Genomic DNA, 14,712 nt, shown 5'->3' with positions numbered 1-14,712 from the left:
GGCGGGAAGGGCGGGCAGGGAAAGGAGTGGGACAGGGAGCGGCGGGGAAAGGGCTCGGCAGAGGCAGGAGAGAATGGCACTGCTGGCATGGAGGGAAGGCAGAACTGATGTCCGGAGCTCTGTGGAGGAGACCTTCACGTGGTTGGGATGCAGACGCTCCTTGTCCCCAGCTACGTGTTTGGCCTAGAAACTTTTTCTGGCAGCGTTGTTCGTGACACCATCTTCTTTGTGGGCACAAGCTGAAAGAGGGGAAATTTAGGTTAGCTGTTAGAATTAAATTCTTTACTGTGAGGGTGGTGAGACACTGGAACAGGTTGCCCAGGGAGATTGTGGATTCCCTAATCCTTGCAGTGTTCAAAGCCAGGTTGCATATAAAGACTTCAGAAACCCGGACTGTGGAACCAGAGATGTGTCCCTGCCCCATGGCAGGGACATTGGGACTAGATGATCTTTAAGAACTGTTTCAACCCTAAATTTGCTGATTCTGTGACTTGATAGCAGGGGACAAGCCCCATGGAGGGCAGGTGTCTGGGCTGGCTGGTCCCCCTGTGCCTGGAGGCCTCTGTCCTGGGAACATAAGCTGTGGGGACGGGTATTTTTGGCCCCATTCTTTCCTATTATATTTTGCTGACAAGGTGGTGCGCTCTGTAAAAAGACATGAAAGTGTTGGTTCATATTCTTGCACCTGCTAAAAGCGTACTTCTTAGTTTTGCAGTTTGAAATGGTTTCACATTCTTAAGTTTGCTGAGATAAGGAAGCCTCTAACATACTGTGGCACTTTTGGGAGTTCTGTGCTATTTTAAACCAATTCCAGCCTTACCTCCTATATTAAAGCAAGGAAGACTGACACGACCACTAGTCTCTTGAAGTGGAGTCATATTTCTAATACATGAACTGTAAACTGGAAGTAAATAACAGTACTCAGGCCCTACAATAATTAGGGTTCTGTGTACGTGGCTGAAGAAGACAGATTGCTATAAATCAGAAGTCAAGTATGATTCTGTTCAGTGCCAAAAGCTCAAATGACATGAAGTTTCCAGAAACACATGGTGCAAAAGCAGTGTTAGAGGAGGATCTGCAACATTGTGAAGAACTGAATAGTTTCTGGTTCTGACAGTAAAAATAGATGGTATTGAAATTACTCTTAACTGTTTTTATATTAAAAATCTGATGCCATTAAAAAAAATCTTAAGTTTCAGCTCTAATTTTACTTAAAAAAGAGAAAATATTTAGAAGATTAAAAAAAAAAAAAAAGCTAATAAATTTGTCCAGGAGGGGTTGTTGGTTTTGACTAATTGTTTCTGCTTTGCTCCAGGAGAAGCAAGCCTTGTGCTTGATTTTGACAGCAGAGTTTGACAGGGTCAGATACAAAAATTCTGCACAAGCGAGTAAATTCAACATTTTCTTGGCCTAAATGAAGGAAGACTGAAAAACAGTTCTAATGAAAACTAAACAAACTGTTCTAATGAAAACTAAACAAACTTTCAGCAAATGTCTTCTGTAGTATCAAATCAACAGAGCATTAATTTTCAAAACAACACTCATACACTATATAGTCCTAATGAAATGTCAGACCTAGAGCCATTATTTCATAGTCTTTGTGTTAGGCAGTTGCAAGCCATCTTATCCAAACTTTCCACTGTAAAATATGTAATTTTCTATTCTTTCTTCCCATCAAATATTTCTGATTTATGGTGAAATGAAACTGTGTGCTGTTTTTCCCTTTCAAAACAGAAACAATGCTGCAGAAAAAGGAGAAAAGTGAAAAACCTGTCTGGGCAGCACAATAGAGAGACACAGTAACAACAGCAATTTATAAATTTGGTGGGTTTACAGATGTGAGTATTTAAAATTAATTTTTCAATTGTTAGCGAGTGTGCTCAAAGTCAGAGGTAGTAAGACAGATAACAGGAGTCATTTTGTAGTAACGATGAATTGGAGCAGTTTATATGGGATAGTGGTGTCTTTTGTTTAATGCAGGTGGGAAAACCCCAAACTTTTAATCCTAGCAGTTTTTGTCCAGTGAGTTTGAGGGAAAGACTTGAAAAACTGCTTCCCACATTTATTTAAGATGTTTTTTTCACAGCTGTACTAGCTATCAGCTTAATAATGCATGTCTCTCACAGGAAGGGTTCAATCATCTGCAGAGAAGACATAGTAAGAATGAATATCTGCATCTCACAAAATCTATTAGTTTTTCTATCTTCCAAAGTCTTTGTCCAGTGCTTGAATGGTGACAGCATTCACACCAACTCAGATTTACTTCATGTAGTCCAAACTTTTCTCTTTTATGATGCTTCAGCCAGGAAGAGTATTCTGTCATTTATGTAAGCTGGGGAAGATTTCATGGCCATTCAAAGGCACCAGTGGTTTGGTGAAGCCAGTTGCCTTTGAGGGCTCCATTGTGAACTGAGGTAATTTGTCTGAGTCTGTCTATCAGTTAACAGATTATCATAGCTCAGCTGAAGATCTTTTGGGCAGATCTAGCTTTGTGTCCTCTCTCCCTGCAAGAGAGGAAGCCAGTGGTTTGGGCAGCATGTGAAGGCTGCTGTGCTTCATGTAACCCAGTTCTTCTCCTGCCCTCCCTGCTGCTTCTCCTTTGGGTGGGGAAAAGACAGAAGTAGCACATGGCAACTGGAACTTTAAGTTGCCACGTTATTAACTGAATCTGCCAAAGGAGGGTGCCAAATTCAGGAGCTGCTTTTGGCAGCTGCAGGGACAGGATGGTCCTGTGTTAGATCAGGACTGATGGGCTTGAGCATGTGGTGCAAGTGAACGTGCTGCTAATTGCTTGCACAGCCCCTGGAACCGTTTTGACCCTGACTAATTAGCACCATCCCAAACAATGTCTGAGCGCAGTCTGGGAATGAGCATGGGCCTGGGACTGTTCCTAATAAGCCGTGTGGATGAGGCCTTTCTGGGTTTTGGGTTGTTTTTTTTTGAGTAGGGGAGAAGAGGAGAAAGAGTTTAGCTCCACGGATGTGAGCTGTGCCATGTAAGCTGAGCCGCATCAGGGGTACAAAAGGATCCTTAGACTGTTTATTTACTAATTTAAATGTAACCATAGCATTTGTTGATTAAGTATTTTTGTATAGTAGTCACAAAATAGTGAGAGATTATTTCAAAACAGATAACCATAGCTGTCCAGAAACAGCATTTGTGGCAATTCCAAGCACACAGTTTACCGTGAAATTAATATGCACCAAGAGTCCCTTGCAGTCTGGTGCCTGAGAAAGGGAGAGACATGAATTTTTCTGTCTCCCACTACCAGCCCAGGTTTATAAGTAGACCTGTAAGATACTCCTACACAGGTAAAATATATACTGTTTTATCTGACTGGCTGAAATTTGTGTAAATGTATTCACACAGATAATACAACACCTTTTTAATCATCATGTCTTAGGTTAAACTAGTGAATTTTTGTGCATAGCAGTCTTAGAAAATGGAGTGTTAAATGCCATATTCCTCAAAATAGTTCAGTGCATCAATTTTTTGAGATGACTGCAGAACTATCATTTGAAGTCAATACTTTCACGAAGGCTTAAACTTTTCATTCATAATTCTGGCTGCAAGCTGATCTTCTGTCACTGATATATTGTGAAGCACTGTCCCTCAAGACTGAAACACTTCATGTGCCAGCACTTATTGTGCTGTACAGTATGCTCACAGCTCCTATTGTCTCACTCTATGAGAAAGCTTATTAGCTTAACTGTGAGAGTTAGAGTCATGTTTTCTCTTCACATATGTGAGCTGCACGCATTGTGAAAATTGGAGAGCAAAATTTAACTTTTTACATTTTTTCTGCTAGGCTGAGGTTGCACAGCCTTACTTCATGCCCAAACAAGCTAGTTCTGGTAGAAATAATTTCACAGTCTCAAGTAAACTACAGTTAGCAGTGATCAGCAGAACTCTCTTAATGTATTGTTGCTTTGGATTAGTTTGTTTTCTTCTGGCAGAGAGGAACTATGTAGGAAACAATAGCATCAGTCTCAATCTCGAAAGTCTAATGAGGCAAAGAACTGGTGGAAAAGGGATACAAAATACAAGAAAGCTGATTGTATTGTGTAGAGCTGCATGAATTCCCAGTTTCATTTTATTTGTTGGTTGCATTCATTTTACATACAGAAGCTATGATTTCAGTGTTGGATATCTCAGAGTCTACCCTTCAGACAACTAAGCATGACAGTTTAACACAGACTAAATAATTCACTTGCTTTCATAGGACTAGGGTATAGTTTTTAAAATAATGTATTTTAGTTTTAGAATTTTATTTTGAAAATTTTATCTTTGTAAAGAGCTTTCTCTGTACGTAGTGACTCTCTTGGCTTCATTCTGTCCCAGATAATTTACTTTGCTGATGAAATATCAGCTGCACTTATGCTTGTAGGGTTTTTTAAGTATGTGCAGTGGGACAGAGACTATTCCTATGCAATCCTTTTCAAATCTTACAATGCTTTAGGTGTTAGGGTAAATTTAACAGGAGAATTTGTCCCAAATGTCAGTTTCTGCATTACAAGATGAGTTAGCATACGAACATGATGTTTTGGGATTTTAGTGTTTATTTACATTCTCTATATGGCAAGCAGGTTGGTAAAAAAGCTGATGGTATTCTCGAAGTCTGTTTGATTGCATATGAGATGTAAAGTGCAGTTGGAGCTGTCTGGATTTAATTTTTCTCCCCCTTTGGTATGGGGGAATAAAATATCTCAGCTCATACAGGAGACAAAAATTAAAACCAGGCAGAGCCAGCCCCATTGTAAGCTTCACATGCAATCAGACGTCCTTGCAGAGAAACTCCCCTTCCTGGCTGCACTGCTGCCACTAGTGAAACACAATTTAAAAAAAAAAAGAAAAAAGAAAAAAAAAATCACTTTTTATAGTCGCTGCTTTCAAGTTAGACATTGACATGTGAACCAAAATCTTCTTTTTAACTATTGCCCGGGAGGCCACCAAAGAATCCCAGCTGACCCCCTGCCATCAGAGTGAGTGATGGTCGGCTGCTGGTGTTGCAGCTCACTTCCCCCAGGCTGCCACCCTGAGAGATCCCACCATCCACCGTCGGTATGAGTGACATTAGCCCACTGGGCTTTGAAAACACTTTTCAGGTCGGTCATTGCAGAGAGATAGCTTCCTTCACACACACCATCAGGGTGAGTGACGTCAGGCCACTGGGGTTTAAAATACAGACCCTCAGGCTTGCTAAGCTGACACTGCTGAGAAAACTGCTTTTATTGTTGTATATCAGCAGGGACCTCTTTGTCTTTTTTTGCATTGTTTACTTAGAAGCCAGCCTTCCCATTCCCCAGCTCCCACCCCAGACAATTATTAACATCTGTAGGGTAATTTCTATGTCTTCTTTCTTCCCTTTTTTCTTTTTTTTTCCCTTTAACTGGAGGTAAAACAGATTTCAGTCTTTGAATTTTTATAGCCATCTGCCTTCTCATATGATTTTTGAAAGATCCTAGGTATGGTGGTATTTGTTAGTGGAAGAGCCTTAGAATAATAAGAGTAAAACTATTGTTAGCGATCCTAGTTCTTTTAGTTGTCCAAACCAGACACTCCTTCACTGATAATGATAGTCATTCTTCCTTCTTAGCTTTTTGTGAGGTACCTGGAAAATTAAGTCTTCAGGAAATTATTCCCTCCAGTCTTGACACAGTATGACTTCCTTTGTCCTTGTAGTTCATGCTGCAAAAAAGATTTTTCTGTTGCCAAGAGTTATAGAAGTCTTTATCTGACATTTTGTGTAGTTTTTGAACCCTGAGTTCAGATTATGAGATTTTAGAGGCTTTCTGAAGTACTACATGGTATTAGGATGAAAAAAACCTGACCTAAACTGTGGAATAAAAGAATTTAAAATCACTGTTCTGTAATATTGCTGGAAACACTATATTATATAATTATATGTAGAGTGCAGCAGAAGTTCCATTTTTCTGAACTCTGTTTCTCTTTCATGAAAAATTAGGAAATGTTTCTTGATATAGTGGTGAAAACTAGTGATTTATGTATGTCTATGAGATATATATTCTATTCATATATACTTTAGAGCTATATTATATCTAGTTTTGTATCTATTGATATATATTCTATATTCTGTATATCCCATATATCAATAAGATTTATATTTATATATAAAGGAATTTGATTATTTATGAAAACCAGAATCATAAGTGCACTAACTAAATATATGCATTTGAAAATTTAGTAAAATAAATTATGATAAATATTATTTTGTTAATTATTAATTTATTTAAAGGTACAGAAGTGTATTAAAACCAACATTTTTAATCTAATGTGTGACTTCATTTCCTTTCCTTTACTCTGTGCAATTTAAAGTTCTTCTCTTACTGATCTGATCTTCATTTGGATGCATAAACTCATTTCATACTCAGTTTTTCACAGGAGTAGTGTTAAGAGTACCATTGCTCTGAGAGAAATTTGATACTGCAAGTAGTCTCTCACTTCTACTTGCCTATTTATTGAATGACATCAGCTACAGGTAGATACTGAATAACTCCACCTGTTTTGAAGAAAGAGGCTTTTGAATGTTTTCACCAAAAGCAGTTGTATACAACACAAGGAAAATCCATGGAAATAAATTCATATTTCATCTGAAACAGAGACTATTATACACAGATAGGTCTTTTCCACTCAGTTCAGTGCTCCTGTTGAGTTTAGCTTTAACTAATCTGGATGGCAAAGTCAGTCATACTTGTGCCTTTTGAGTCAGACACTAACATGTCAAGATTTAATTGGAGAGATCAAACTAATCCATTTGTTGTTAAAACAAGGCTCTTTCATGCAAACGATATGATCATTACTTTTGCTCTTCCTGCTCTCCAATAACACAGTTAAGCATTTGGTAGATTAATTGGCTTGTGAAGTTACCTTTTACTAGTTATTTTTTAATTGTATAAATTTGTTTATTATCTCTTTCTTTACCTTTCCTCCCATACTGTTTCTGGCCTCTGAGTCTTACACTAGCAATTTTCGTCCTTTAAGTAATTATTTTTTAAAAATTCGTTTTGGAGAGATTATCCCATTCCATGAGGAAAGCAGAAACAAATTTAAATGAGAGATACTTCATCAAAAATACTTGTAATCCCTGTTGTGTCTCTGTATTCTTCATGTCAGTTTGAAAAGTGTCAGTAAAACTCTCCTTCTTTCAGACTACTTTTCTCAAGTATTTTCTATTTTATATCCATGAAGTGCTGTGAAAAGCAGGCACAAAACTGTAATTTTAAATATTTAAAAATTTTAATATCAGGTAAATTTTCTTTCCATCTGATAAACAATGGGCTAAATACTACTGTAGCTCTCATATTTATTTCTTTTTACTTTATTTACCATGTCACACAGTGAAGACTCTTCCTCATTTTCTATTTTCCTCATAAAAAGATAAAGGGTAGTAGTATTACAGGAGTGTCATAAATTCCCTGTTCACATGTACATGTCAGTGATCACAGAAACTCTGACTTAAATGACAGATACAATAAGTGTTCTTCAGGGTCTTTTGTTAATTTAGATTTAGGTCACAAACTGTATTTCCCAGGCTGTCATTCTAAGAAGAGCTAGTCTCACAACATAAACATTGTTTTACTTTTTCAGAACACTGACTTTGTAGCAGCATTGAATTAAGAGTTTTCAGAACTTTTGCAATGTTCCTAACAATCTCTTTTAAGACATAAAGATTAATTTTTAAACATTACTTTTCCTGCTCAAATCCTCTGCCCATGTTTCCATATGGTTTCATTTTAATGCCTGTTAATCCATACTATTATTGCTTGCCTCCTTTTACTGGAATTCACTGGAGGAAAGTGCTATTAGGGTTTTCCTTTTTGAAGAGGAGGGTCGTTGTTCTGAAAAGGGAGCACAAGATGAAATAAAAGAGTACATTTATGAACAAAATGGACATAATAATAAAGGTTTTCCATTCAATCTCTGTGGTCTAGAGAGGACCACTGGCATTCTGAATGAGAACAAAGGCTCCCAGAAAAAAAATTAAGACATTAACAAAATTTTCAAATTTCATCTTATGTCTCATATGTCTAATTCAGATGAATTTTAGAAATGGCAAAAAAGTTATATCTATTCACAGAGATTATTTTAGTTAATATGTGTAACAACCTTTTAAGTATCTGACAGCAGACAATTTCAAGGAAGTAATTTAGCCTCATATTTGGCTATTCAGTGTATTCCTAATTTATATTACCTTTTTTATATTACCATATTGAAAACTAATTGTATTTTTAACAGATATTAATGTAAAATACTTTGTAATATTAACTTTGTAATATTGCCTCAAATATCTTTAAAATACATGTCTATTTTTGAAATTGATATTATAAAGAGTCCTCCATGCATTCAATTGAGCTATTCATAGCCCTAAAGAAACTTGGAATGTGCTAGTATACTTAGCTGAATTGAGGCCTCTAATTCCAATGACCTAAAAAACCCCTTCAAAAAACAAGGAAACAACTGCAAAAAATTTACAATTTTCAGAAGAAGATTTAAATAAAACTTTCCATATTTTATATCTTGGAAAAAACAAATGCAAATTTTACAGTCTCTTGAAATATCCCCTTTATTGACAAAGTTGCAAATTGCACTTCAGAAAACAACTAGATACCTAAAGTACAGTGAAAATAGAGAAGGAGTTTTCCCTTTTCTTAGTTTTCTGTCTTTAAGAACACAGACAACAATGTTGAAGCATGTTGTTACATGTTTCTGAACTTCAATTTTTAAGGATATTCTTGAAAAAATTCCAACTTATGAAGTTCATACGCCACATTTACAATTTCTGTAGTTTTATAATGAGCAATGTTTGATTTTCCAGCAGGAAAATTATATATCTGGTAAACCCCTAGAACTTTCTATATTTTTACTAACCTTTGTTTAATTGTTACCAATTTGCTACAAAATGCAGGGGAGCAGGGTGGATTTCAGGAATGCTTATATAAATTATTTTGAATTTTGCATTGATTAATTATCTTTATGACCTTCTTCATAATCACACCTTTCAGTCTTTAAGGTCTCCCCACAAAGGCAAAGCGCATGGTTTCTTTCACATACTTGTTCTGTTTTGGCTGTTGTCTCGTCAGGTTAAAACTTTCTATCACTGCTTGGATTTCTGTGTTCAAATTCTTTCCTCAAATGCTTTAAAAGTTTTGCAGTGGTGGCTCCTCAGCATGAAAAACTGGAACAAGAAAATATATTTTAATATAAAGTTGTTGAATGCAGGTTGTCATCCCTGTAAATGACATTTCCAGAAATAATGTCAAAGTGTTTTGGTCTTTTTAACCAAGAATATGTAGGTTAAAAAAATCTTTTGGCACACCCATTCTCCTCCTACTTTAGGCGACTATATCACATGACTTTTTTGATAAAGTTCCAACTTAAGATGATCTGGACTAATTTTGCCACTTTGCTCCTTGCAGAAGTCTGTTCAAGAGTTTCATTGCTCTTTGTATCTTGTCCTAGGATTGTGTTTGTCTTGAAGTTTGTTCATATTACACTGTTGTCTTGTATCACCTTTAGTTGTTCCTCACCTGCAGTCTTACTCATTTGTCTGTTTTCACTAGTCAATTAATCATGGCCATATAATTCTTTACGGGTTGTTATCTGTGTCTTTATCTGTACTACTAGCATGTATCCTGACGTTTGCTGTCAACATCTGTTTACTTGGATTTTGTTTCAAGGTAAAGCCTACAAATATATTAAACAAGATGGTTAAGAAGCACTCAGGTTGCATATTTTATTTCTTGGGACCACTTGTGATTGTCTCGTTTTTCCTCCTTCTGTCTTTTTTTTTTCCTTGCCTGTCTTATCATTACCTGCCTTATCTTTCCAGTAATCCCCACCTGCTTCTAGTAAACTATGAATTTCCCTTACAGTGTCATGGCGTGGTTTTTGCTGATGCCCAAGTGGATTATCTGTTTCATTTCCTTTTTGTGAAAATATGTTGTTTATTTTTTAAATCTGTCCAATGCTGTGTCTGATCAGAGGTTGTCACTATAAATAATAATCTTATATGTAGCGAAACCTCATGGAAGCTTTTACCCCCATATCTTAAAGACCAAGAATTACAAGGTAGAGATTTTGGAGAATGTCATTCACTTCTTCTCTTTGCTATGTCAACCAGCTGAAAGCTATAAGTCAGAAACTAAAATTTCCTTATTAATGGAAAAATACAACATTGGGATTTCTGAAACTGTAAGTATCAGTGAAAGTTTAAAATGCTTTGATGTAAAAATAAGCTCCAAACTCAGACTTTCTAGGGAATGTTTTTGCTGGAAGTTGGTCCTAGCCTAATCCATTTTCTTGGGTTTGTATTACTCATTCCCTTTTTCACAATTCACCAAGACACATTTTTTTCTGGCCTTGGTCATAGTCCTTTTTATGGCAAAAGTAGGTGGAGAGGAGTCAGTAGAAAGGAATCACAAAAGGTCCTTTTTCTTCCATGTCATCCCATGTAAATATTTGGAGGAAAATTGTATTTCTTTGTAGTATCCTAGATGCTTGATGTCCCTTTCACCAGTTCTTGATGATAGGTTTTCAAGAGTTAGAATACAATTACCATGTAACATGTCCAAGAGGCACTTGAAGACCTCTTTCAAACTTTATAGCAGCTAAAACCCTACAGAGTGCAAACTACAACCAAAAAAGGGTTCCTGTTAACTAGCAGGATTGTTATAGTAAGCTTTCAGAGCTTCCATCTATTTAGTTTTAATTTTATGTATTTTTTTAAATATGTGCGACTTTTTTTATTTAAAGGTCATAATTTCTAGGGATGTATGTGATTTCCATGGGAAAGCACTTCTTGACAGTATCTTTTAAAGGTATACAAGCAGTCTTGATACCTTGATGGAAATAAAAATGATGTAAAAAAAGGCAACTGGCCCACAAATCCTCTTGTCTACAGGAAAACAGAAGAGTCTTCTTTTCCTCCATGCATGGACCAAGTAAGTTAGATCAAAACTTAATTTTAAAATAAGATATTTTCTTGACAGGTAACATGATTTCTTGACAGATTTCTTCAGTTGCAATTAGGTCTGCTGGATTAATTAATGAATCTTAGCAAACTGCCCTCCTAAAATCAGCCTCAGAAATGCAACTATTTTGCAAGTCACTTTTTTGTAGTTTTCTTGTGCCTTTCTAACTGATTACCTTTATATTTCTAAAGCTGGGTTTTCACCTTTGCCAAGGCTGATTGCCCACTTCTTTTGCAGCGCAAATCCTAAGTTAAAGTCATCAAAGTGGTGGTGGCTGTCTGAGACTCTCAAGCAGTTCTACCCAAGACAGAATGTTCTTCCAATTGAATAGAGAGCTTATTATGACAAGAGAATGGATTTTCAGTAGAACACCAGGCTTTGCGCACGCCAAGGGACTACAGCTTTCACAAGTGGAAGACTAATACTGCTGGGCTGACCTGGGTGCTCAAATCAGGTGCAGGTTTCTTCAGCTAGCATTGAAGTGAAGGCTCAGAAGCTGTAACTTCACTAATTTCTGTTTTGTTTGGGTTCTTTCTACCTCAGTGAATCAACTAGTTCCTGCTAACTAAGCCTGCAAAATCCTAATGAAGACAATGGAATTATGCTGCTCTGAAGTAGCAAGGTAATAGCTTTGACTCTGCTTAGTTCTGTGAAACTAGAGTGCTTTTTTTTTTCCACAAGGATGCTCCAAGCAGGTAGCTTTTAATCAATTCTGTGCTGGAAAATCACCTTTCTGGAATTAAAAAAAAAAAGTGCATAAGCATCTGTGATTTAGCGCCTCTTATTTGCTTCCTGCGACTAGTAGTCCATCTGGCTATTTTGATATGCTTTGTCATGTATTCTTCTTTTTTTTTTTTTTTCTATTTTGATATTTGCTTTAACCTTGACAAAATTTTGGTAATCTTTTCTAAAACAGAGCTTCCTGATTTATTTTTGTTCAAAAAGTTAAATAACCTGTTTTTGTGCATACGGATCAGTGACATACAAGAAAGGAAATGTGAATTATCTGCCCACATCCCATAGTGTAGATATCATCTCAGACTGAGCTATGCACCTGGAATATTCCTAGTAATATCAGGAACCCATGAGGTGTGTCCAATAGCACTTCATTCCTTTTCATTTCTTGCTTCAGTCTGCCTAGCTATGTTTGTGCAGACAAGAGCTCTTTAATTTAAGGATGAAAGAAATTATTCTAAGCAATTTTTTACTGAAAGTGCTTTGCTCTTGAAGTAACATGTTGATTCCACGTACCATTGAGACTGTGTTATGCAGTTCATTACTCAGAATATCAAGACAGAATTGCCTAATAAGAGGAGCATAAGACAAGATGATTTACATAGCTCAGTTGAACTTCAGAGTTTGCATTTCTGAGCAGGAGAAAACGCCAAGATTCCATAAGGCAACTACTTATTCCAGATCTGGCATTTCTCCTATTCAGAAACACAGATTGTGAAGTTCACTGAAGTTACTGAAATCAATCAATTTTTTACTGAGTATTTTAATAACAAGCACATTTTCTGCTTATTAGTGTTTTGCTTGTAGACTGTTTGCATATTAAGATATTAATTGAGTATATTCACGTTACTGCTGTCTCTTTCCTGATTCTCCAAGAAAAATCCCTGTGGTACATTTAAAGGAGTAAGGAACATATTCAGGTTGATACACGCTTGCCTTTGCTGGAAAATTAAGATGAATATCATGCACAGCTCATTTGTGGCTTTGTCTTATGTCATTCCATCAGTTGCAAGTTATACAAGTAATTTCTAGAACCATATAAATAGCGTGTTTCACACAGACAGTGTGTAAACGTGACCTGAACATTGTGTCTGTGTGAATGAACAAAATGGGTTCCTCTTTGAAGTCAAAGCCTGTGTCTATTTGGCTTTTCCTCCTGACTGTATTAACTGTATTCCTACTGGGGATGATCCTTGGCCCATGCAGATCCTGGAAATGCAATTTTGAATTGTGTAAGAGAGGCTTGTGCCAAAAGTATGCCAGGATCCTTGATAATAAATTCACGGTACACTTGCACATCTATGCTGTGACCTTGCTGAGCTTATCAATTCAATATTACCAGATTTTGTTGTATGCCTGCCTGCCTGCCTGCCTTAGGATACTGTCCAGGGTCCCTTTCTGGCTCTCAAGTCCCAGCACAGCTCTCTGCACTGAACTCAGTGGCTTAGGGATATGTGCCTTCACATAAGTGGTGGAAGGGCAAAAACCACCTCCTTCCTCGGCCTAGATTTACTGAGTGGCAGCAGTGCTGCTTTGCAACCTGGGATGAAGCAAAAATAAATGTAATGGTGGATCTGTCAGACCTTCCTCATGAGCAACAGTTGTTACACGCCCTCTGCTTTGTTGAGCCACTTGTTCCCCCATTGGAGGCTTTAAACAAAGATCTCAGCTGTGATTTGCAGGTTTTGTGAAACCCACAGAATCTTTGAGGATTCAGTGCACAAGCTGCCTGAGACAAGACAGCGCAGCAAGTGATTGTAGGTGCAAATAATGACATTCATTTGGTTTCAATATCCAGATAGTTTGTGCAAGCATTTTTTCCATGAGTTGCTGAAAAATTGATTTTAAATATTTTAATTTCATTAGAAAAGATGAAGATTTCCCAGTGACAGACATATTCAACTCTCCTTCTGGGGATCACATATGTCAAAATATTATGTTGTTTGGGGTTTGTTTTTTTTATTAGCATCATCAGAATAAAGAGTGAGAACATAGGTTCTGGGCTTGATACATGCCGTTGAATATTTTACAAGACTATAGTAAAAGAGTAGTTGGTATGTTTTTCTATGATTTGCTACCGCAGTGAAAAACAGCTATTAAAATTGTTTATAAGCAGCTGCGGCTACTTGCCCCTGCGAAAAATCAAATTCTAAATAACAATTTGTGGTACTTCCAAAAATGGTGTATTCCAGTCTGGTCTGTACAGATAGATACATGTTACTGAAATGATTATGTTTGCTAGCAATGGAATTTAATTTTTTTTTTTGTCATGAAAATTGTCCTTTACACTACCTTTCCAAAGATGTAGGCATGCTGACATTCTTGATGAAGATATGACCCTTGCTTCACTGCCAAAACCAGGATATACCTTTAAAACATGTTTAAGCTAGAATTACCATTTCTAGATGAGGATAATGATTTGCCCTATATGTGACTAATTAAAAGAGGTGTTCTTAAATGCAGATAAGACTTCAATTTCATGGGACGTAGTTCTGAATAAATAAATCTCCTCTGCTTGGCAGCAGCCTTGCTGACTTTTAATGACTTTGTCATGTTTTTCAATGTTTGTTTTTGTTGTGTTTCTTAAAATCTCCAAGTTCTTGCATAACATGATTGCTTCATAGAAGCCTATATTTCTATTATCTGTAGTTGTGAAGAAAAAGCTTGAAAATATAATACTATTATACAATCCCCTCTTCTAACAGAGGAAATGGAAGGATCTGAAATGTGGAGGGGTTTTTTTACTATGGCAAGCTTTAAATGAACTTCCTTTTTTTTTGAAACCTACAATTTTTAGTTTTAATTATAATGGCTTCTATAAATTTTATTTGCCTCAGTTAATTTCAAATGTTTAGAACTCAGTTGCCAAAATGTTCAGGCAAAACTTAAAAACGTAATTTTTAATAGGGTTGCATACATTAGAAGAGCATGGTTTTGGATTTGGAGACTTTTGCTCAATATTGTAGCTGTTTTTTCTTTGAAAACA

The 14,712-nt window shown here is 36.6% G+C and overlaps 1 long non-coding RNA gene across 2 annotated transcripts; it reads left to right on the top strand.

Annotated features, from left to right (window-relative positions):
• Window positions 1-22: 22 nt before the first annotated feature.
• On the top strand, window positions 23-14,476 carry LOC135289657 (uncharacterized). 2 transcript variants are annotated; one of them, XR_010352404.1, is made up of 6 exons: window positions 23-259; window positions 1,735-1,838; window positions 10,922-10,961; window positions 11,229-11,445; window positions 11,535-11,613; window positions 14,376-14,476. It is a non-coding gene; the product is annotated as an uncharacterized LOC135289657 (long non-coding RNA). The 2 variants fall into 2 exon arrangements; XR_010352403.1 differs by lacking the exons at window positions 23-259; window positions 1,735-1,838 and having other exon boundaries at window positions 9,142-10,961.
• Window positions 14,477-14,712: the final 236 nt, after the last annotated feature.

Source organism: Passer domesticus, chromosome Z (assembly GCF_036417665.1).
Source record: "Passer domesticus isolate bPasDom1 chromosome Z, bPasDom1.hap1, whole genome shotgun sequence".
Lineage (NCBI taxonomy): Eukaryota > Metazoa > Chordata > Aves > Passeriformes > Passeridae > Passer > Passer domesticus.
This window is presented reverse-complemented; position numbering and strand designations above follow the sequence as displayed.